Source organism: Cryptomeria japonica, chromosome 11 (genome assembly GCF_030272615.1).
Source record: "Cryptomeria japonica chromosome 11, Sugi_1.0, whole genome shotgun sequence".
NCBI lineage: Eukaryota > Viridiplantae > Streptophyta > Pinopsida > Cupressales > Cupressaceae > Cryptomeria > Cryptomeria japonica.
This window is the reverse complement of record NC_081415.1, coordinates 364,878,747-364,903,153: the sequence shown is the minus strand read 5'-3', so window position 1 is coordinate 364,903,153 and position 24,407 is coordinate 364,878,747.

Sequence of the window (24,407 nt, the reverse complement as noted above, 5' to 3'; positions counted from 1 at the left end):
AAGGATCGCACCTGAGGATCAACACAAAACAGCATTTACTTGTTCGTGGGGAACTTTCTGCTGGAATGTCATGCCTTTTGGGCTAAAGAATGCAGGTGCTACATATCAAAAAGCCATGACTACTATCTTTCATGATCTCATGCATGTAACCATGGAAGATTATGTTGATGATCTCTTGGGCAAATCAATAGACAGAAATACACATTTGGACATACTTTCAGTCGTCTTTGATCGGTTGGAAAAATACAAAGTAAGATTAAACCCCAAGAAATGTGTCTTTGGAGTAACCTCCAGGAAGCTCCTAGGATTCATTGTATCCAAAAGGGGAATTGAAGCTAATCCAGCAAAAGTTAAGGCCATCTTGGAAATGCAACCACCAAGAAATATCAGTCAACTTCAATCCTTACAAGGCAGACTCCAGTCCATCCGAAGATTCATAGCACAACTGGCAGATAAGTGTAATCCTTTTCAACACTTGCTACATAAAAACATCAAATTCAAATGGGATGATAATTGTCAACAGGCTTTCCAGACGCTCAAAGATTATCTTCTAAATCCGCCAGTTCTGATGCCACCAGTTCCAGATTAGCCTCTGTTACTATACATATCAGCTACTTCAACAGCATTGGGGGCACTTTTAGCACAACAAATTACTGCGGGCAAGGAAAAAGCAGTATACTATATCAGTCGCACATTGGTAGGATATGAGCTAAACTACACACCAATTGAGCGCGCATGTCTCACCGTGGTCTTTGCTTCGCAGAAATTACGACATTACATGCTCACTCATAAGACTAAGTTAGTTGCAAGGATAGACCCATTGAAATACCTTCTCAATAAGGCAACACTTACTGGGCGACTAGCCAAATGGGTAATGATCCTGAGTGAATTCGACATCGAGTATGTGGACAGAAAAGCAATAAAAGGACAAGCCATCGCAGATCAATTAGCAGATGCTCCCATGATAGATGATGTTCCTCTAAGTTCAGAATTTCCAGATGAATCCATTTTAACAATGTCACATGCAAAGCCATGGCAACTGTACTTCGACGGCTCATACACACAGCATGGGGTAGGAGCTGGCATCCTCTTCATAACTCCTCAAGGGGATTCTATACCAAAATCATACCACTTATCATTTCCTTGCACTAACAATATAGCGGAGTATGAGGCATTAACAATAGGATTATGAATTGCAGTTCAATGGAAGATCCAGGAACTTTGTGTTTTTGGGGATTCCCAACTTGTCATCCGTCAAGCAACTGATGATTACCAAACAAAAGATGAAAATTTAATGCCTTATAAACAACTGGTGGATGATCTGAAACAACACTTCACAAAGATAGACTTTGAGCAGATACCGAGAGAGCAGAATCGCGCCGCAGATGCCATGGCTACAATTGCTTCCCTGATTGATTTACCTCCAAACGAGACCTGCTATGAGTTCTTGGTGGATAACCTTTTGGTTCCTTCATATGAGATCATGCCTATTGAGATGATATGTGTTGTCAATCCCGAATCCCAGTTATATGGTTCTATTTTCACATACCTACGTGACAATACTTTACCTCCTGATCTATCAAATAACCAACGTCGCACTTTCATTCGCCAATCCTCTCGATATGTTATTTTAGCTTATATCCTATACCGACGAGGTCTAGATGGCACTCTTCTTAGATGTTTAGAAAGCGACAAAGCTCAGATTGCGTTACAGGAAGTGCATGAAGGGATATGTGGTCCACATGCTAGTGGTCCTACCTTGGCCAAGAAACTCATCAGGATTGGATATTACTGGCCCAATATGGAGAAAGACTCATATCAGTTTGTCAAGAAATGTAAGAAATGTCAAATTCATGGAGACCTCATACATGCGCCAGCACAAGAACTTCAACCACTTGCGTCTCCTTGGCCCTTTTGTCAATGGGGACTCGATCTCATAGGCAAGATTCACCCTCCTTCTTCCAATGGTCACAAATTCATTATCACTGCCACAGAATATTTTACAAAATGGATTGAAGTCGTGCCTCTCACACAAGTCATACAAAAATAGATTGCTACATTCATCCTCAACTATATCATTTGCCGATACGGTATTCCTATTTCCATTATCACTGTAACGGGCGTCCCTTCAAAAATTAGGATGTTCATGAACTCTGTGACCGCTTCCATATTTCCCATCGTTTCTCCACACCATATTACCCCCAAGGTAATGGCCAAGCTGAGGCGTCTAATAAAACAATCCTTAAAATCCTAAAGAAGACAGTCGATGATGTTGGTCGTAATTGGCATATCCAACTTAATCCTGCACTTTGGGCCTACTGCACAAGTGTCCGCACACCTACAGGAGCTACACCCTATTCACTTGTCTATGGCGCTAAAGCTATCTTACCTATTGAGGTCGAGCTACCCTCTTTACGGGTCTCTTTGCAAAACATCATCAGTGACGAAGACTATAGGGTCTCTCGCTTACAAGAGCTGGAACTACTGGATGAACGAAGACAAACTGCTTTTAATCATCTCAAGGCTTACCAACAATGAATGAGTCGCAGCTACAGTCACAAAGTCAAGCCTCGCACATTTGAGGTTGGGGACTTAGTTCTCAGAGAAAATCCTAAAAATCAACAAGACAGAGAGAAGAAGGGCAAGTTTGAACCAAACTGGCTTGGTCCCTACATTATTACAGCAGCATATGGATCTGGTGCATATCAGCTCTCAACTATAGAAGGTGAACCTTTGGAGGATCCTATCAACAGCATGCACCTTCGCAGGTTCTACACATAACTCTTCGTAATATCCTAATTCAAAAATACAAAAAAATCAAAAATTTCAAAAATACAAAAAAAAATTCGAAAAAATTCAAAAATACAAAAAAAATTATAAAACATAAAAAATCGTTACTTGGTGAAAACCTGGCAAACAGATGCCTTGTGACACAAAAAACATTGAAAAAAATCAAAAAAAGTAAAGAGAAATAATTTCGTCCAACGGTGAAAACCACTTCGGTGGTGCCCTAGGCAAGTACCATGGTGAAAACTGGGTCACCAGTGCCATGTGTAGAGACATTGCTCCTCCCTCCTTCAGGATTCACTTTCATCCTTTCACTTTGCACACACTCACAACCTATTCGTTCATAATAAACTTACCCATTCCCATCATGGCTTGTTATTGATCTACCCAAGATTGGTTAGCCATTCATAATAAACCTCCCTTTCCATCCATAATAAACCAGATCCTATCTGTGGCTAAGGCAAAATCCTACGTCTAGTGATGGGTGTGGAACTGAGAACATCACATGTTTCGAGGAGTACAGTTTCTTCCAACTTTCATCAGTCTATCCGCGCACAATTTGCAATAAAGCAACATTTGCATCACAGATCCGCAATAAAGTTTCATCTTCTCCACAATAAAGTATCAATTTCATGGATTCAGTCAGTTTCATATGAGACACAGCAGCAACAATGGGCTTCAACAAATCAAATCTTTCAACAGACTCAGACAACACTATGGTTCAGTGCTATCTATCCTTTCTGTGAAAGTAAACATTGTGACCACAATCAAATAAGACTTATACAAGTGACAAGAGACACTAAACTTGAGGACTACAGTGGATGTTGGTGTCGAGTCTTGGTTTTCTTTTGATTTCAACTTTTTTGGTGACATGTCTTTTAGCTTTTCCGGGATGTCTCTTACTAGAGATTCTATCTCCAGGATGTCTTTGACTAGAAAGGCGAGGATGGGGTATTGTCACCTATTTGTATTTGTTGTCTGTGGATTGTCTCTTAGTAATGCTATGACTTGTCCAAAGATATGAGGACACTATGAGTCTAGTGTGAACTGGGGCATTCCTTGTTTGTGACTATCTTATCTCCCTGCAAACAGGTACAATGACTTTCTGGGTTGAACATATGCCTCGATTGTCATAACCTATTTTACCATAATAAAGCTCAATGATGATAACGCACAAGAAGCTCTTTCACTTTCATATCTTCTGTCTTCCATCCCCCTTTCTTGATTGACTTCCATCATCCTTCTCGAGTCCACGTAGCATGCTATCACATGATTGAGTATAATGACACACCAAAGACATTTACATTTCATGTAGTTACACCTGCATTATCACATGTTAGCATTTCATACATACATATATATATCACAATTGCATCACATCCTGCATACAACACCTGTTAGCACAATTTACATTTGCATTATCATATTCATCTGCATTACATACATTTACTATTGCATTGGCATAACATTTTAAAACATAAAAGAACAAAAATATTGAGTTGCATCATATACATATTTGCATCCATCTCATAAACAAACATCACATAAGAACATCTCATCACATAGGTACACATGCATATAGCTACCGCAAAGATGAATCATCTCATATATATATAAAAGTGTCATGATATAATGATGTCAAAATCATATGGCTACAAAAGCACCCATAGGTGTCTACAATACAAAAATGGTACAAAACTGATACAAAGGGAGCCCTCTATGGCTATGATGAACTCCCTCCCTCGGAGCTGCCTGGCCTCGGTGGAATCTGCGCCCCTGAAGGACCCGCCCTAGGATCATCCTTCCTATCCCCTCTATCTGGTGGTGGTGGAGGACCCATAACCCCACCACTCAATGCCTGTTTCCTCTGGCTCCCTCCCGTAGCTGTCGCTGTACGCGACGGTCTATGGAAGCTCCTCACCCGCTGATCTGCTGGCACTGCACCATAGTAGAGGTCTCTCCAGTAGGCTATCTCCTCTCCTACCCATAGGACATAAGCGTATCCTACCCCTATATCCTCAGCTGCCTATCTCCCTTCCCTCAGTGTTGTCTTAGCCTCTGTATAGCGCTGGATAGCCTGATCCCGCTCCCACTCAGTATCTCTGAGCCTCGTCCTGAGCTGATCCCTCTCCCTCTCCAACTCCTAGATCTCATCCCCCTGGCCCTGGCAGATCTCCCTCAGATCTAACAGCTCGTCCTCCACTAGGTTAGCCCCCTCCGCCTCTGCCTCTGCCTATGCCTGCCCCTGTGCCTATACCTGTACCTATACTGGCGCTTGTACAGGTACCTGTCTCTGTCCCTGTCCCTGTATCTGTACCTGCCTGTGACCCTGTGTTGCTGGCACCTGTAAAGGCAATCCACCGCGACCCCTCACCACCTGAGCCTGCCTCTCCTCTCCACCCTCCCTCTGAGGTGCAACCCACCTCTCTCCAACTACTCCCCTCCTCCTCCGTCGGCCTCTTCCCCCATCACCTCCACCATCATCATCATCTCCCCCCCCATCTCCCTCCAATGTCTCTCCCGGATCTATCAACCATGGGAATGGATGCTCTGCCCAATAAGCTGTATACTCGGCATCCATGTCAACATCTTCGATCTCTGGCCACATGTCCCAGGGTAGAGGTATCATCTCTATCAGCTGTGTCACTGCCTGATCATACGACAGCAAGGGCCCAAACTATGCCTGATCTCTAACTGTGCGAGCATACATGCCTGAGCCCTGGGGCATCCTCTGAATCCGGCAAACTGTCGGCCAATCCTGTCTACAAGCTGTCTCTCTAGTACATAGGGTGTTTGCCCAATTAGGTACCTGCTTTGGAAGGTATAGGGTAGCTCAACTGCGTCATCCTCCCACTGCTCGTAGCCCAGATATGGTCTCCATATGACCTCATCAATGTCATCTATCAATCGCTGCCAATACTCTAGCCTGCCAATCTGTGGCTGCGATGTGATCATATCGTACAAATGAACAAAGCTGCGTCCATGACCCCTGCCCCTAAAGTGTATCAGTCGGGTAACCGGCAGATGCTCATAGGCCCATACCTGCAGCAATGTAACTCCATAGCCCAATCCTACTGATCCATGGTAAACAAACTAATGAAGCTCATAATACAAATGGGCCAGCACACATGGTCCCCAGGCATATCTGGTGTGCTACATCGCCAGTGTCTCCAGTGCTCCTCCCCAACCCACAGCCAACCCCCATGTCGCCCTATCTGGAAACAGGAACCCACTGATAGCTCCTCCTACCACTGCCGGCAATGCTAACCCTGTGGCTTTCATGGTATCCCATGCCACGTGTCCTGCCCTCATCTCCAGTCTTGGGTCCTGGAACACCTATCTTAGGGCCTCTCTGTCACCATCTCGATCGTATGGGATCAGCTCCCCATCGATCGGTATCCTCAATATCCTGTATACATCCTCCAGGGTGACTGTCATCTCACCCATCGGTAAATGGAATGTGCACATCTCAGAGTGCCATCTCTTAGCTAATGCAGTCAGCAGTCCCATGTTCACCCGAAACTCGGGCACATACAGAACATGTCTCAGTCCCATCTCCTCAATAGCAGCTCTTTCCTCAAATGACAACTCAGGTCGCAACCTCTAAGCAAACGAGAATCTCTCCCGTGACTCTAGCATCGGCAAATATTCCTGTAGTCAAGCAAATCAATCATGTCAGTCATCGTGGCATTCCCTGTTCATCACAAAATGCTACTTTTTATCCAAATGCATATTGCTATCTACCCTAGTGACACTCACTGTTCATCACAAAGTGTTGCTTCTATCCTAGTGGTACTCCCTGTTCATCACAAAGTACTACATGTGTGACACTCACTGTTCATCACAAAGTGTTACTCACATTTGCACTCCCTATTCATCACAAAGTGTTGCTCATACTCTAGTACTCCCTGTTTACCACAGTACTCTATCTTGGTACTCACTGTTCATCACAAAGTGCCTTGATCTATCCTAGTCTTCCCTAGAGGACCTACTTGAGTGTATCCTCTCAGCAGCTTATCCAATCGACAGTGTATGTTCATCACAGAACTGCCAATTTGACCTAGAAGATGCAAATTCATACTTTTCAAACACAAACGCACTTACCTGACATAAACGCGCTTTCAGACTGCACAGACGTGCTTGAAAAACATAGACATGCCTATTCGACACAGATGTGCCTATGCTCTGCATAAACGCGTCTGGGCTGCACAAACGTGCCTTCTTGGCACAAACGCACCTGCACATCACAGATGCGACCGTAATTGACACAGATGTGGGTTCCAATGCAGACGCGCCTGGCACAAACACAGACGCGCCTCGCGAGCACAGATGCACCTGGCACCAACGCAGACGCGCCTAGACATTTTTGACACTTCTTGGAACCTAATCTAAGTGCATTTATGACCCTATCTAGCATGCATTAATGACAAAATTAAATGCGTCAAATTACGAGGAGGTTTGGTGGTACTTACCGGCTCTCTTGCCTCTGCTGGCCTCTGAAATCGACGAACGCGGTCGAATCTGTGAGTGAAGGCCATCACTGCTGACTGCTGCTGCTCTATTCTCGCTCTACAATATGCTCTCGTGGATGTGTAGATAACAATGAGGATGTATTTTCCCCCGTGGTTTATCTTATAGACTACTCCTACCCCTCGCCTTCGTTTCCCGAGTCAGTCTTCTTTATCCCATGACTTTGTCACTTTATCCGGTCAGTCCATTCTAGCCTTTCTTTCTTATCAAGGGATTGTCTGCAATCTTTCCAGACATTTTCATCCAATCTCTCAAGGGGGCATATCATTCCCATCTTGGGGCAACTCTGTATCAGTTCATCTTATCTTCTTTGAAACAACGCGACAAGCCGCATTGTCCCAAAGAGGGGCAAAATGTAGACACCCAAAATTGTCATGTCTAATTAAATAAATATTTTATTTATTTAATTACTTTAGCCTAATTCTTCTATTAATTAAATAAATCTTTATTTATTTAATTAATTCATTTATCCTCTTCTAGCCTTATTTCTCATTTAAATAAATATATTTATTTATTTAAATTATCCTTTTCCTAAATTAAATAAATATTTTATTTATTTAATTATCCCACTTCTTCTATTTATTAAATAAATCTTTATTTATTTAATTAATTCATTAGTCTTTTCTACCCATGACACATGTCATTCATCTCTTAATTCATACACTACCTACCCCTTTTATTATTTTATTATTTCTTTTACCTACCCTCTAATCATAGTCGACCTCCTTTTACACCTCTCAATCTTATCCCTCCATTCCTTATTGTGTCTTCTATATAAGGAGATGCTTCCCTCATTATCAAACCCTAATCACGGAGTCTAATGATCAACTTATGCAATTGACTACACTATGATCCCATTTTCAACCACATTCCATTCTTTGTTGAGCTCTTGTGCACATAAAATTTGAGAGCAAATATATCAAGCAAGATCAATGGAGATAGGAAGAATGGAGATCCAAACCCTATTGGACATGTGATGGTATAATCTTTGTGATTTCATTTGATTTGCATTGTCTTAGGTAATCTTCATATGTTATGGTGGATCTTTGTTGTTTTTAGGCTAGGGTTTTGTGGTTGAATTCATTTAGCCTTTCAATATTGTTATTATTGTTATCCATTTTCACCATATACAAATGGTTCAGGAAATGAGTGAAGCATGTGGAATGGGAAATGATGCAGACATCAGAGAGGGAAATAATTCGAGGAGAGCACAAGTAACAAAATAAAACCCTTGTTAAGGAGAGAAGGTACCAACATTGATAGCACTTGCAAAGATATTTCAAAAACTAAAATAACCATGGAAGGTGGGGAAAATTTGTTGAGTATTTACCTCAAGCTTGAGAACCTTCAAAGATCTTGGTGCTAGTGAGGATATGCTTTAGGCCTTGAAGATCCAAAGAATTTTACGTCCTTCACATATAGAGGCATTAGCATACAAACATGTCCTTGATGGACAGAGTTGCATAATTGTTGAACAAATTGTTTCAGGAAAGACTCTAGCATATCTTGCACCATTGGTACAACGTCTAAAAGAGGCAATGGAACTTCAAGCGAATGCAAATTGGTAGGCATAAAGCTCTGTGTGGTGGGTGAGCTGAAGTGTAGGAAGTTTGATGGGCATTTAAACTTCCAAATTAATTCAATTGGTAAGGTGCAACATACTCCTCCCCATCGTGCTTTTGCTAGCAACATCCTTGCATTTAAAAGGCATTTACAGACTCTTTCAAGTGATGCAATTTGCAGGTGTAAAGCTAGAGTCTCTCCCCTGCATGAGGTGCATTGTCCAACAACCCCCCTGCATGTTATGGTGGAGGAGAGGCAATGTGAAACATTCAACACTTAGAACTTTTAAAACAAATGCAGAATAGCAGTTGCAGACCCAATTTCTCCCCCATTCCGTGAGCTGGAAGATGGAATTCAACGTGGTAAAAGGTAGATAGAAATCTCCAAACAAGTTGCAATTAGCAGGTCTTATGCCCACGTTCTCCATGTTGTGCTAATGAAAAGGTTTTATTAACTTTTAAGCAAATGAAATTACCAGGTTGTACGTGAATGGTGGAGGAGACACTACAAAAACTTCATAACAAATGCTTTTGGCAGGTGTGAAGCCCAACCAGAACCCAATGCTCCCTACGTGGTGGTTTGAAAGGGTCATTTTAAAGCTTCAAACAAATGCACAAGTCGTGGCATGGTGAAAGACTGAAGTGAAACTTCAAATAAATTGCAAAATTGGTAGCAAATGCATTGCTAGGTAAAAATGCAGCTCCTCCTTGCCTGCGTAGTATGGATTGGTGTTCTGAAAAGCATCTAAACTTATGAGCAGCAGATTGGGCATGAAAATATTTCAAATACACAGTCCTAGGCAAAATGCATTTATCCCACATTCACTGTAGAATGGGAGTATTTGATATTTAAAACAAATAACACACTTATTCATAGTGTCAAAGCCTTAAGGGCTTTTGACACAAGGTGTCGGCTGGGCAACTAGGTGGACCCCACGCGTGAGGCTATGTTTCCTGAGGTCACCGAGGAGGCTGAGTGGGGGCTAGTTGAACCACACGCAGGCATGGATCTTGAGGTAGGCGAGTTTTACAGAGAAAGGGTGACTTAATTGGTGAGCAAGTTGCAGGAGATCCGACGACGAGCGTTGTTTCGCGGGGTGAAGATACACGCCAGTTAAGCATCGCGAAATGGTGAAAAGACTAACTAGTGAGTAGGTTGCAGAAGATCCGACGGTGTGCATGATCTCGCGAAAGGAAGATGTGTGAGACTTAACCATCACAAAATAGCGAAAATCAAGTGCCGAAAAGCGGATGTTAAAGATCATTTGGTTCAACGAGATCCGACGATGCATGTGGTTTCGTGAGGCAAAGATGCATGCCTGTTACCCTTCGTGAAATGGTGAAAGGTGGCATGGTAGGTCCAAGTGGAGGTCCAGCTCGTGGGTCCCACTAACATGGCGATGATGTGCCACTAACGTGCTAGAGAGGTGGCAACAAGTGGCAGTCCAAGGGCAGTCCAGTGGCGGTGATGTGGCCGACAAGTGGTGAAAGATGAGGTGTCATCCCAGGTGGTGCCCAGTGGACTCTCCTAATTAATCACAAGTTGCCACGTGGCAGGGCGTCAGAAGTTTAAAAGGTGAAAAATCAAAATTAAATATATAGTTTCAACTATGGGGAGAAATTCAAAAATTTAAATGACAGGTGCATATCCAATTTTAATTCGCCTGAGAGGTTATTTTTGGTCAAATAGGCAAGTATTATATATCGCTGGAAAGCTCTCAGAATAAGGAATCAAATCATGTGGTTAGTTTTAACAAATATGGGATATTTTGAGAGAATTTTTCATAGGAAGGAGGAAGAAAATGAATTTCAGTTAGAAAAGAAGACACTTGGCAGTGTGTTATACAAATCTGATCTTTTTCCCTCCTTTTCTTATTCCCATTTCTTCTCAATTAAAGGGTTCCAGAATTTTGGAGGAAGTGCTCCTGATTTCATGGCTTCCAATTTCTGAATTTCTCAACCCAAGTTTGTAAAATCTCTTTGGTTTGTTTTAGGGTATATAGATTACATTGCAGTCTTGGAGATGTTTTCTAGTTGCAGGTCTTACTTGTGTCAGGCATGAGTAAATTCCACACAATGTTGTCTCTAGGCATGTATTTCATTGTTATAAATTGAATCCTCAAGGAGGATGGAATTTGTCAATTTCAAGGAGATTGTATGATTGTTTGTAGGTATCCTTCAATGAAGGTTTTAAACTCTATAATTAGTCATGTATAAATGGAATATGTGTCCCAGATCTGATAATTTTGTGAATGAATCAAGTAATGCATTAGTATAAGGTATTAATGCAGGAATATCTTGTAAGGAAAACAAATTTGTGGCTGTGATTTGGATTTTGTAGTTCTATGTGTGACTCTATTGCCCAGTGAACAAGGCATTGGTCTTTCAAATATTTGGGGATAGTTTCAAATATACAAATTTAAAGAAAATCTATTTCCCTTTATGTTTAGGGGTTTGTGTTCTATTCTTTCCAAGCTCTGTTTCATTCATTATTTGTACAAGATCTAGCTAATCTGTATGTGTTTTTCTAATTTGTTGAGCTTGTGGAATGATCTATCTGCTTATTGTTGATGCAGTCATATGTTTGTAACTATTGTATTTAATGCATCAAAAGGGTGTCCCCCCCTAGGTTTAGCAGAACTTGAAGTGCAGGAGGATCAATTAGGGTCCTATGTTATGTTGTCCACATCCTGATGTGTTCTGTAGAGTGAAATTGGCCATTTCATAGAGGGATTGTAGGTGAACTTGGATTAATCAATTTTGATGAATAATAGGCTATTGTGACTGTTGAAGAGGTTGGAGCACATCTTCCAAAACTCCCTGGAAGCCCTAAAACCCTTAAAAATAGCTCCTTTTCAGTAATCCTAGTTGTACAGCAAACCCAGATGCGAAACTGGGTGATCTTGTTTAACTTCCAAATGGGTATCTCAATATGTAAAAATATTTGGGGGTTGTTAGGAAAGTTTGGGGAAGAAGACCAAAAAATAGTCAAAGAAGGGTTAGTCAATTAGGCTTAATAGCAGCCGGTAGAAGCAAGTTGTAAGCCTAGGGCTTGGGAGGAAGGTGCAAACCTTTTCAATGCATAAGCTGACCTTAAACATACCTGCACAAAATAACCACAACCTTTAAACATTTTGTTAGAGTGAAGATCCTTGGTGGAGGTGTTTGGAGCCTAATTGGAGCTTTGGGAACCTAATAGGAGACCATCTCAAAATCAGAGATTTGGGTCAAAACCAACAAGAAAAATCAAGTGGCTATACCTAGGAGGCAAGCCAGTAGGGTTTAGGCCTTCGAGGTCTAAGGAGTGTACCCTAACAAGTTACCTTGGAGGAGCTTGAGTAGAAGGGTGAGTTGAGGAGTTGGGGTGAGTAAGGGTGAATTGGAGACCTACGCACAAGACTTCTACATCAGGTACCTTCAACTTTTGGTTTCTCATTTGTCACACAACTTCTTGCCATTCCCTATTTACATTTATAGAATCTATATCTGGTTTCTCCACAGTTGAAACATTTACCATGAAATTCTCTACTCGTACTTCTAGTGCCTTTCCTCTATATCTTCTACTCTGGTTTTGTATTCCAGTTAGGTTTTGATTCATCTTCTTCAACTAGTTTCTTCATACTGTCACTCATCTATCCTTTGAATTTCTCAAAACTTGGCAAAACTTTTTAGAGCTTGTGCAATATATCCATGAAATCTATGGTGATTATTTAGCAATTCTTCAGCCTCGGCTAATGTGGGATTTAATTAATTTGTCATGTATGTCCATACTTGAGCATCTTGACCACTAGCAGACTCAATAAATTCATAAATACAATAGATTAGCTGCTACTTTTGAAGCAACTTCCACATGGTAAGTTTTAACTGAATCTCTATTGTTCATTGCCTCTGCATAACATGGAGTAACTCTTGATATCTTGTCCATGTAACCTGTAGATAGGGCAATATCTATTTAAACCTGTTCTTGACATAACTTTGGGCCCATGTGAACTTATTCATTCTGAAATCTTTCTTCAAATACATTACCTCATGTTGTAATTTCAACACTTTCTTCTTATCCTCTTCTCTTTTATTTCTTTCACATATGAGATTGGTTTGTAACTTGGAAATGGTGTTCTCATCCTCCAACAATGAGCTTTTTCCTTTTGAAGCTCCTAGTGCTTCCCTTAACTCAATATTTTCCTGAGTAATTTATGCAATTGTTTCATTCAATTCCTCAATCTTGGCCTGAGTAAATAGGGAAGTATTCAAACTTAATTCAGTTAATTTGCTAGCAGGGACATCCTTAAGCCTGTAAACCATAAAGTGTCACATTATTTCATTCATATCACTAATCAATTTTGGTCTTTGTCCCTCACGATACATGCACCACGTGGAAAGAATTTTATCAGAAGGTCTAAACTTTGAACCAAAACAAAGCTTATCATATCCTTCATCTATGAGATTGCAATCAAATTTCTGATTTCTTCTCAGATTGTCAAAAACAATACTGGAAGATAAATCCATCCCAAGGATAATCAAACATCGAGTTCCTTAAGTAATTGTCTCCCCTTTTCAGGTGTCATTTGATCAAATTCTTCCTTGAGCTCTTCATAGAACTTCTTGTTACATTATTCTCATTTCTCACTAGGGATTTCTCTTAGTCTCCTAACAATCTCTCTTCCTTTCCACTTATACATAAATAATCTAAATTCTTGAGAATGAATGAATTTATCATCAAATAGAAAATATTTTGATTATTTTCTTCTCACATATTCTGTCAGATTGTTACTTATTTGAATCATATCATCATTATTCTCATCAGGTGGAATGTAAGGTTGCAACCTTACTTCTTGGGTTACTTCCACCTTCTCTTGAGATAAATCAACACATGAAGATGGTGCTGGAGACATTCTGGCTAAACAGGAAACCTCAACTAGTCCTCCTCTTGAAAAGGGTGATGGAATTGGAGATGGGGGTGGAGGAAGGGATGAGTTGACTAAAAGAACAAGGCATTCTAAATAATCTTCTCCATCCTTACTACCCTATTAGATTCATCCAGAAAAAGTCCTTGATAAGAAGCGTCCTCAAGCCTTTCCTGCTTTCATTTTTTTGTACTTTGAAGTACATTGATCTTCTTGCCTTCAACTCTTCATAAGAATCATAATTCCTCATTAATTCCTCTTTTATATCAAATTCATGTTGGACCTTCCCCAATGTCATTGCCCTTTTAGTAGAAGTATAATACCCTTCTGGGTCAAATTCTTTGGATGTCAATCCTAGTCGCAAATGAAAGACATAAGCAACTGAACGCCTTGTTCAAAACCCTTATATGAGTTAATTTCAAAATCACCAATTGTGAGATACATGGGCAAAAAATATCCCTTTTGACTGGTCCTAAAAGGACCTGGGGCTTCATACATTTGCCACACAATCTCCAAAGCAGCCAATCTATTTGAAATTATAAATGGTAAAATATGTGGCATACCCTTGAATCCATACACCCTGATATATGTATATTGCTCATCCAAATACTATTCGGCCCAATTATGGTCAATACTCACCTTGAGTTCCCTTTCCTTCTCCTTTGGTTTTAGGAAATTCATCACTTTCTTTGACAATCGAGGAACTTCTATACCACATGCAACATATATTCTTCTAATAAAATATTGCTCGAATACAAGAGATTGTGAATGCTGGTATCCATTGTCCCAAATAGTAGTCCATAGCTAGACTCACATTTTAACACCCTTCAGAATAGGATTTACATTAATAAAAGGGCTCCACACAACATATTATCTTCCCTGAAATAATATCATATGCATTAGCAATGAATACCATTTGAAAGTAAGTTTTGCACCACCCTGTTGTATTTTTACCAATGACTCATGCATTGCATCTGCAACAAATTGGGGTACTCATAACATTTATAATCAGTTTCACTTTGCACATCACAAGAAAGCAACATTAACTCCTTGGACATCATAGGGTTCCCACTATACCCCAATACTTGACAAATTGCATAATAAGTCAATTCAAAATATTTATAAAACAAATCCACTTTATATGGGGACTTCTCATTTCTAGCAAATTGCGGCAAGTTATTTCTGTACCTTGGTCTATAAATAGGTAATCATTTTCTTCTAAATAGCCCTTTTGTGGCATCATATTCATCCTTTGGGTTTTCCAAACTAATCTCTGTAGTATAATCTCTACAGTCTTCTGAGCCAAATACCTCAAGTATTGTATCTTTGTTGATATCTAACAACCTTCCATTTATGGATCTAATGTATCGGCCTTCAGAATTGTAATATTTTACTAAGGCCTTGACTAGGTCTACATTGAGAAAAACATTAGGAACGACTAACCTAGCTAGTCCTAATCTCCATGGATTGAAATTAGTAATTGAAGACTCCGACTTCATATAGAAACATTTAAAAATATGGTGCCCCATGATTTTAAAATAGCTTTCCTTACAATCAGATTTCTTATCAACAAACTTCAAGGCACCAGCTCTTGTTTTAGGTCTGTAAGATGACCCAGGTAATTGAGAAATTAGGTCATTATGAAGGCTTTTATCCTTCTTTTGTTTCTTGTCTTTGGGCTCTTCAAACTATGAGGTTTCCAAAAGGGGTAAACATTTTAAAAATTGACTCAATATTTTCTTAGATCTCGATAGTTCTTTAACTAGGGCTATACTTGATTCCTGTACTAAGCTCTTCAAAGAAACTAGAGAAATGGGCAATAGAATTTACTAAATTTTTCTTGCGCTTTCTAACCCTTATGGCTGCTAGACACTTTTGCAACTTTATTTCTCAACTCTACACCAAACTCTTCCAATAATTTGTAATATAAGAAATCAAAGTTGTTCAAAACTCGAACTCACCATTCTTTTCTTCGTAAAAGGTTTGTGTGAATAATGATGGCGCAAACGGGTTTTACACAAGTTTAAACATGCATCATTGATCTTAGAAAATTAACGGCTATCGGTGAAATTCAAATGTCCATACCTGAGGAAGCTACCGGTCACATCACTTGTCTCATCACTTTATTTTACTCCCTTGACACTCGTAAGGATCACAAAAGATACTTTGGCGAGGGCCGAGATGACACGTTGGGCCCTACCTAGCCACCAACAATTTTCTCATCCTTCCTATTCTCAGGACTCATTGAAGTGGAGAAAACACCTCCATCAAGTGCCGAGAAAACTCTTGTTGAAGTTGTAACATCCTCCTCAGACACTCATTGAACACAAAACACAAGACTTATTGAGTTTCGAGTAACTTTTACCTGGCCAAATCTACTTGAGACTTGGCCAAGTTAAGAAAACACTTCCACCGAGTGTCGAGTTAACAATTCAGGCACCTACTATCTGCCACGTTAGACAACAACACAATGCAAACACCACCTCTGACAATCAGGGCCCACTTTAAGACAATCCAAGCATGTGACCAATTACAAACCTTTAAGTTACATGTGAAAGGGGATGAAACTTAATTAACCTACGACACGAGAATAAAATAACCAATACAATGCAAGCCAAAACAATTTCTCACTAAAACCACAACTGAAGGGGCTATTTAAAAAGAAAAGAAGTGCTTTAGAAAAAAATTGAAAAAAAAATAGCAAGAAAAACTAAACCCAACCTCAAGGAAAGAATCTGCCCAAAATAGTCCTAACAACTACCACCACCAATATATTGATATCCATACACAAGAGGTTGGGTAGTGTTTTGAGGACTTGACCCCTAAATGGTGCTAGCGGGAGGCAAGCTTGTGTTGATGTAATTAAGGGAATTATTGACGGGTGAAGTCGACCTAGGAGGTTGAGACATGGTTAGATTAGAAATGTGTTATGAAGATTGGGGGTAAAGAGGTTGCGGGTATAGATGTTGTGGGTTGCGGATGAAGAAGGAGATAAAGAATGGAATTGTTTACAAAGTCACCTTCCGACGGTTTGTCAAGGATAGGTCTATCAAAAACAGGGGGTAAGTGTGTCCCTTTGGTGATGAGGTGAGGTATGAGCCCATTAGGATCATCTTTGAAAAATATTTCCATCATGTATTGATTGTAAGGATCCTCTATGAAGGATTGGACACACGAATAAATCTTAGGTTAATCGATGAGTTGTTCCTCTTCTTGTTGGGGATCTTGAGCAAAGAGGTGACTAGTTTTAGTTAGGTTGTTGTTTCCTTCAGCAGCCATCTTTTCTTCTTGGGAGCGAGTCAAGACCATACACAGGTAACCTTGAGCATAAAAGTGACGAAAGGACTTTGGAAATGATTTGGATTTGATGAGAAAAAAGTGATGGAAGGACTTAGCAAGATTTTAATTTTATTTGGATTGGATTAAGATTGATTTGAATGGTCCTTAGATTAGGATGAGATTGATTTGATTAAAATGACACCTTATTCCTTGGACTAGGACTTAGATGAGGATTGATGATGTGACCATAAAGAAAGGTGACAACCAAGATAGGAAAAAATTAGACCTTTGGAATAGGAACAATTGATCAAGCCTTCTTCTACTAAGGATAGACTTACATTCCTAAGCCAAATAAGGAAAAAGGATTAGGGTTTTGATCAACCCAAATGATTAAGAAAAGGTACTTGGGGGAGATACTTTCCGAAGTACAAAAGCCAATTGATGATTGATTAAAGATAAAGGTCTAAATCAAACTTTCACAAAGTATTAACCTTACAATGAGGTTGATTGATTGGTTGGGTGATTTGATTGGTTGGATTGATTGATTGATTGATTGGGATTGATTAAGGTTGATGATTGATTTTGTTGAGTCTTTAGAAAAGATGATAATGATTATGGAAGAGAAAGAAGGCTGATTGAAAATAAGGAGAAGAAAGGTTGCCTTAGATGGACAAGTGACTCAATACATGATTTGAGGATGGGGCAAGTAGGAGAAAGGAATACAACCACTCCTATTAATGCTTTGGGATAAACTTGATCTTTGATGGAAAGTATGGAATCTCAAGGACTCCTCATCAAACTCATTATTGTGACCATGAAGGTAATCATGGAAATGATGTAAAAAGGTATTGTGTTTCAACAAGAGTTTTTGATTGACATATAAAAACTTTCGATGCTTGAGGAGTTACTTATAATTGGTCTTCTTCTTCTTAACTTGATGGTAAATTGACTTTTGTTGATGCTTAATGGACTTGGTTTTATGGTGCATGAATGAAACTGACTGCAAACTTAATTGGGGCAGAGACTTCGAAGAAGAATGGAGATGTTGAAACAGTGAGAAAGAAATGTCGAAGCATTGTTTTGACATAGTGAAGACGTTGGACAATTTTTGACAATTTTGAGTGAAATTTTTGAATGGAATTTGGTCAATTTTGGTCAAATTTGTAAAATGTTTAATCTCTTCTACTCTTGGAAAGAAAATATCAGACAATGAAGACACATTGGCCAAGGTTAATGCTTTATGATAAGTGTGAAAAGTCATTGGGGGGCTAGATTATCCTAATGACAAAATGCAAATGAAGACACATCAAGCATATATCCTAGGTTCAAAAATGGAAACCATTAGATAGGCCTCTCCCACAAAGAGATACCTCAAACTAGAGATTATGGTAGTATTGGCTCCCCTTCATGATACTCACTTCTCAAGCATACCAGATTCTCTTACCCAAAAGATCTGAAGATTTTTAACCGAGGGATTCCTATCTCATCTTGAGTGGGTACATGAGACGTAACTTTAGGGTATGATCCACATCCCCTGCACCACTAATGTAGGATTTGGCTTACTAAAATAAGGTTCTTAGTACGACACTCTCTTTTGGGCATCCATATATACTCTTTCCCTTGGGAGGATTCCTTCATGTAGAACACAAGTACTGAGGAAGTTGGTGTAGGTAGGCAATTAACACTCCTCATGAGGAATTTTGTCCCACGTGTTTTATATAGTGATTGAGAGGTGACTCTGCTAAGATCCCATTACCGCTTGGGTCATTCTCCCCTCACTTGGCCTTATGGGATATTCGAGGGGACATTCCCTCTACCTATAAAAATAAAAATAAAAATTGAGCGTCACTAATACTTTTCTCATGCACCTAAGATCACAAGGATTAGGGGGAGAGGATAGTGTGTGTTAGTCATGGAACAGCTCTACACGTGCAAGTGCACAACAACACAAAAAAAACTTGTTCTTTTTAATCCCAAAAAAATAGATTATCTAATCGAGAATGCCATGAAACAAACTACTACTGGTGGAAAAGTAATATCTTTTGCCAGTGTGCTGCAAAAAACCAGTTAGTATTTTGAAAAGATGTCTTGAACTCATAGAAGAAACCTACAACAACTCAAAATTTGATTAACAACCCAAAATCCTAACTACTCCAGCGCACACACTGAAGTACAGGTGCAGATGTCGGACATCTGCACAAACATCGAACATCTGCATAGCTGTTGAATGTCTATGCAAACGTTGAACATCTACACAGATGTTGAGCATCTGTACAAGTTCCAAAATAGGGCTAAGTCTAGACAAATAACCATAAGCGGCCAAAACACATTTAAATTTCAAACTTGAAAATTGGAGGGAAAAATCTTCACCTATGGAGATGCTTAAGCGGGGCACAGATGTTCATCATATGCATAGACGTCGAAACAAAGCGTCATTGAAACATTTAGATGGCGGAAAATTAAAATTTAATATTTAAATTTGAGCAGAAAAATAGGCCCGATGGACATACTGAACTAGGGTGCAAACAAAGAACGTTTGTGCAGATACTGAAGTGTTAATGCTCGCAAAAAAAATGAGTTACCTAAATAGCCTAAAAGTCAAATTTATTGCTAAAAAATAGAATATTAGAGAAACAATTATTATTAATCTAAATTTTTTTCATGATTTTTAAACTCACATTTGATGTTTTTATTGGATATTGTTGAGAAAGTTTGTTGGAATGATGTGTTTTCATTAATGTCAACATATTCTTTTGTCTATTACAGTGTTGTAGTCAGATTAAATAAGTTGGTTTGGTCAGTGTGGTGCATTTGAGTTGTTGTGGTTTAATGGGTGTAGAGATACTTATCTCTAGTTGATTCAGAAGAAGTTTTAGAGGTCTACATGAAGAATTGATCAAGTTTTGTGGTTTGGTATTATGGTTTGTTATTCAGTTTTGTGCTCCGCATTGCTCCAGAATTGTAATATCTTTAGTTGCGGATGTATTTTGGACATTAATACGTGTCCTTAGTTTGATTGGTTCATGATTTGAAATCCACTAGCGAATCTTTCAGGTTGACAGTAAGCTATGTTGGTGTTCTTGAGCTCTAGTAGAGAGATGATGATGATTCTAGTAATTCGAGTTGTTGTGGTTGTTGTGGTGCAACTCATGTTTCTTATGAATGTTTCTAGATCATATTCTATGCGTATTGGTAGTCTTCATTGATTATTGTGTGCGTTATTGAATATTTTCCTTGTTTGGTGATGTTATTCATGTTTTGCAACATTCAAGGTGTGGTAGCGTGCTACGGATGATCGAGGCATAATTGTTAGGGGTGTTTCTTGGTTGCAGTATTGATTTGGGTCCATACTATGTCTTACCCAACATTGTTTTGGTCTTCATTTATTGTTGTAGCGTGTGAGGTTATTATTTTGTTATTTGTGTTGAGAGTTTAGCTGACTTTGAAATATAAGTTGATGACTTGTATAAATGAATGAAATAATCATTAAGAGGTATCATTCTATGTGTGAATATTATATCAATCATTCAGTAGTAGGAAAGTTGTGCAAAGTTATGCAAAGAAATGTGTTACAGAGAAGATTTGATAGTGAGCTTAACCCGAACTATACCCAGGAATGTGGAGATGCTATTTCATCATTTCATGATTCTCCCAAAGTAATCTGAATGCTTTTTTTATTTAGTGAGACTTCTTGTAAGCAATGAGCCTTCCCTAAGGGTTGTAGCCCTTCTGGGTTTCTTGTTTGAGAAGTGAGCTCTAGGCAGAGTGCTTGAATGCATGTACATTCCCCATTATAATATTTCACTTACTCCTAACAGGGTATTATCTCATTGTGGGTAGGTTCCCACCATGGTTTTTCCCTTAACTGGGTTTTCTACATCAAAAATATTGGTGTTATGTGTGTTATTGATGTGGTGTTGTTTCATTCTTTAAACTCCTAATTATCAGATTTCATTTATGGTTTAAGTTGTTGTAAGTTTTTGAGCAAACTAATTCACTTGGCCTCTCAGTTTGCTACATTTTTTCCAACAATTGGTATCAGACCTAGATACTTTGGAAGAAGCTTGACTGCTTGACGAGATTCGAGATGACAAACTTTGCTTTCAAGAAAGATAGTCTGAGATTTGATGGAACGAACTACACTCTTTGGAAAGGCAAGATGCAATGTCATTTGAGATGCATTGGAAAAGAGTACTGGAAGATTACTAAGAATGTATATAATGTTCTTCAAAATGATCCTATTACTCTGGATGAGATAAAGGAAGAAAAATTCAATATTAGAGCTAAGAAAGCATTGTTGAGTGCCTTGACACGTTCTAAAATGACTAATGTAATGGACTTAGAGACTGCTCATGAAATATGGATAACATTGGAGACCTTGCATGAAGGTGACAATTATGTGAATATTTCTAAGTTACAGAGCTTGAAGGGCAAATATGAGAACTTGAAGATGAGTGAAGATGAGAACATTACTTCTTTTATGCAGAAAGTGAATGAGCTTGTGTGGGGAATCAGATGTGTCGGTGCAGTATTAGAAGAATCTAATATTGTTGGTAAAGAATTGAGATACTTGCTTCATGCTTACAAACATAAAGTGATTGATGACACCTTGGCTAGTAAGGAAGCTTCCAATGAAGAGAATCAGAAGAATAAGGATATTAAGGAAGTGGAGAAATCTAAGGAAGGGGAGATCACTAGATCATATGAAGAGAAGGCTGACTCTTCCCCTCTCACAAATAGTTCTGATTTTCAAGAGGCCTAGAACTGTGTTATCTTGGGATTGAATCTTTTTTATTCAGATCATGCCTCTAAAATGGTTAATAGCTCTTCACATGACTCCAGATCACCTATCTAGGGTAATGAAGGGGAGATTTCTAGACTCCTTAGTTATCCTGAAGCGGTTTTTGAGAAAGAAGTCGAATGGAAAATTCCAAAACACAGGAACAAGAAAGGCACCACTCCCTCTGGTGCCCAAATAAGGAAGTCTAGGAGAATTGCTCAAGTTGATGTAGGGTATGTCTCCTCATCCCCAGGATGACCTTCAAACCACAAAGTCAGAGACTAGGAGGCTAACAAGAACATAGTAGATGTGACTCTGAGGACTCTGAAGGAGTTAGGAATTGGTAAGTGATTATGAAGATTGTTTCTTGATCTTTGTTGATCTATCTTTTGATCTTTATGTAAAAGGTTTTGGATCCTTAAAACCTATTTTTCTAATTAATTTTTACAAACATAAATTTGTTGCTATTGATGAGATTTAGACTATAAAAAATGTGAAAAGAGACATGTTGATTGGTAAAATTGTTGCTTTTGAGTTGAGTGAGTTTGGAGACTCTCTTCCTAAGACTGAATCTGCATTCAAAGCTATTGTTTCTAAGAAGCAGAGATATGATCTAGGAGAAAGTTCTCCAAGAGTATCCAAATATGAGAAAGAGATGGAAGAGATGGAAGATGAAGAAAGAGATATTGAGCGGCTTGAAGCACTTATTTCTAGAAGATTGCCTAAAGGTGTCGGTAAGTATGAAGGAAAGTTACCTCTTAAATATTTTTCATGTAACAAGATAGGAAATTTTGCATCAAGGTGTCTAGAAAGAGATAGAAATACTAAGAATCTATTTAACACGTATAAGGCTAAACATCAGAAGAAGTGTTATTATGCTACTGATGAAGGTGTGACAGATGATGATTCGGATAAGTGAAATTCAAGAGATGATTTTTTGTTCATTGCTATCAAGGAAGATGATCATGTAACTATAGATTCTACAAGTTGCATTAATGAGAAGAAAGCTTTGGTTGCTAAAGTTGAGGAGAAAGATGAATAGGTAATTGACAGTGGTTGCTCTCATCATATGATAGGTGATAAGAGTAAATTTGTAAATTTGGAAAAGTATGATGGTGATATAGTAAAATTTGGTGATAACAAAGCTTGTGTAATATGAGGTAGAGGTTTTATTTCTCTTGATGGTAAGCACAATACTAATGATGTGTTGTGTGTTGAAGGTTTAAAGCATAATCTTTTGAGTGTGATTCAGATGGTTGATAAGCGATATAACTTGCAATTCAAGAATGATAAATGTGAGATCTTGAGTAGCTTCGAAATTGAGATTGCATCAGGTACAAAGACTAAAAGTAATATCTTTCACTTGAATGCTGGTGGTAAAAGTTGTTTGATTTCTCAGATTGATGAAATTTGGTTATGGCATAGAAGAATGTGTCATGTAAATTTTGATTGCATGGTTAAGATAAGTTCTACTCAAGTAGTGAGAGATCTACCAAAGTTAATAAAGCATTCTAATTTGGTATGTAAGGAATGTTAATTAGGGAAGCAGACAAGAGTTACTTATAAGAGAAAACAATATAATTCTAATGGATTGTTTGATCTTGTACATATTGATTTGTGTGGTCCTTCTAGAGTGAGAAGCTTGCAGGGTGACATGTATTTCATGTTGCTGATTGATAATTATTCAAGAATGATGTGGGTTACATTCCTAAGGGAGAAGTCTAAAGCATTGGAGAAGTTCAAGATTTTCAAATCTATGGTTGAAATTGAAACTGGTCTGAAGCTGAAGTGTCTGAGATCTGACAGAGGTAGATAATTCACTTTTGGTGAGTTTAATGCATGTTGTGAAGAGCATGGAGTTAAGAGACAACTATTTTCTCCTAGGACACCACATCGGAATGATATTGTAGAGAGAAAGAATAGAATAGTTCAAGAAGCTGCTTGAACCATGATGATTGAAGGAAATGTTTTGCATGTGTATTGGAGAAAAGTTGTGAGTACTATAGTATACACTCTTAATCGAGTAAATGTCAAAGGTGATACTGGTAAGACTCCTTATGAGTTATGGTTTGGTCATGCCCCTACTATTAGATATTTTAAAAAAATTGCAAGTAGATGCTATATCAAAAGGGATGAAGATCTTGGAAATTTTGATACTAGATGTGATGAAGGATACTAGAAGTAAGACCTACCAATGTTATAATAAAAGATTAAGAAAGATAGTTGAAAGTACTAATGTGAAAGTTGATTAAGGTAATATAAGACAGATCAGATCTTTCTGATATGATTTTGATGATCAGGATGCTAGTTTGGATAAAGAAAAACAAGTCCAAACCCAAAGTCAAGATCAAATTGATCTAGAAAAGTCAGAGAATGAAGAGAAAGGTGAAAATTCTTGTGCAAAAGAATGAGTTCAATAGCCTGAAATTCAAGAAAAACCTAAAACTCCCAAGTATGTGAGGTTGAATCATTTAGAAAATCAGATTATTGGTGATAAGAATAAAGGTGTGATGACTAGAAGAAGACTTGTTGAAGAAATTTGTTTTATTTCTAAGATTGAACCTA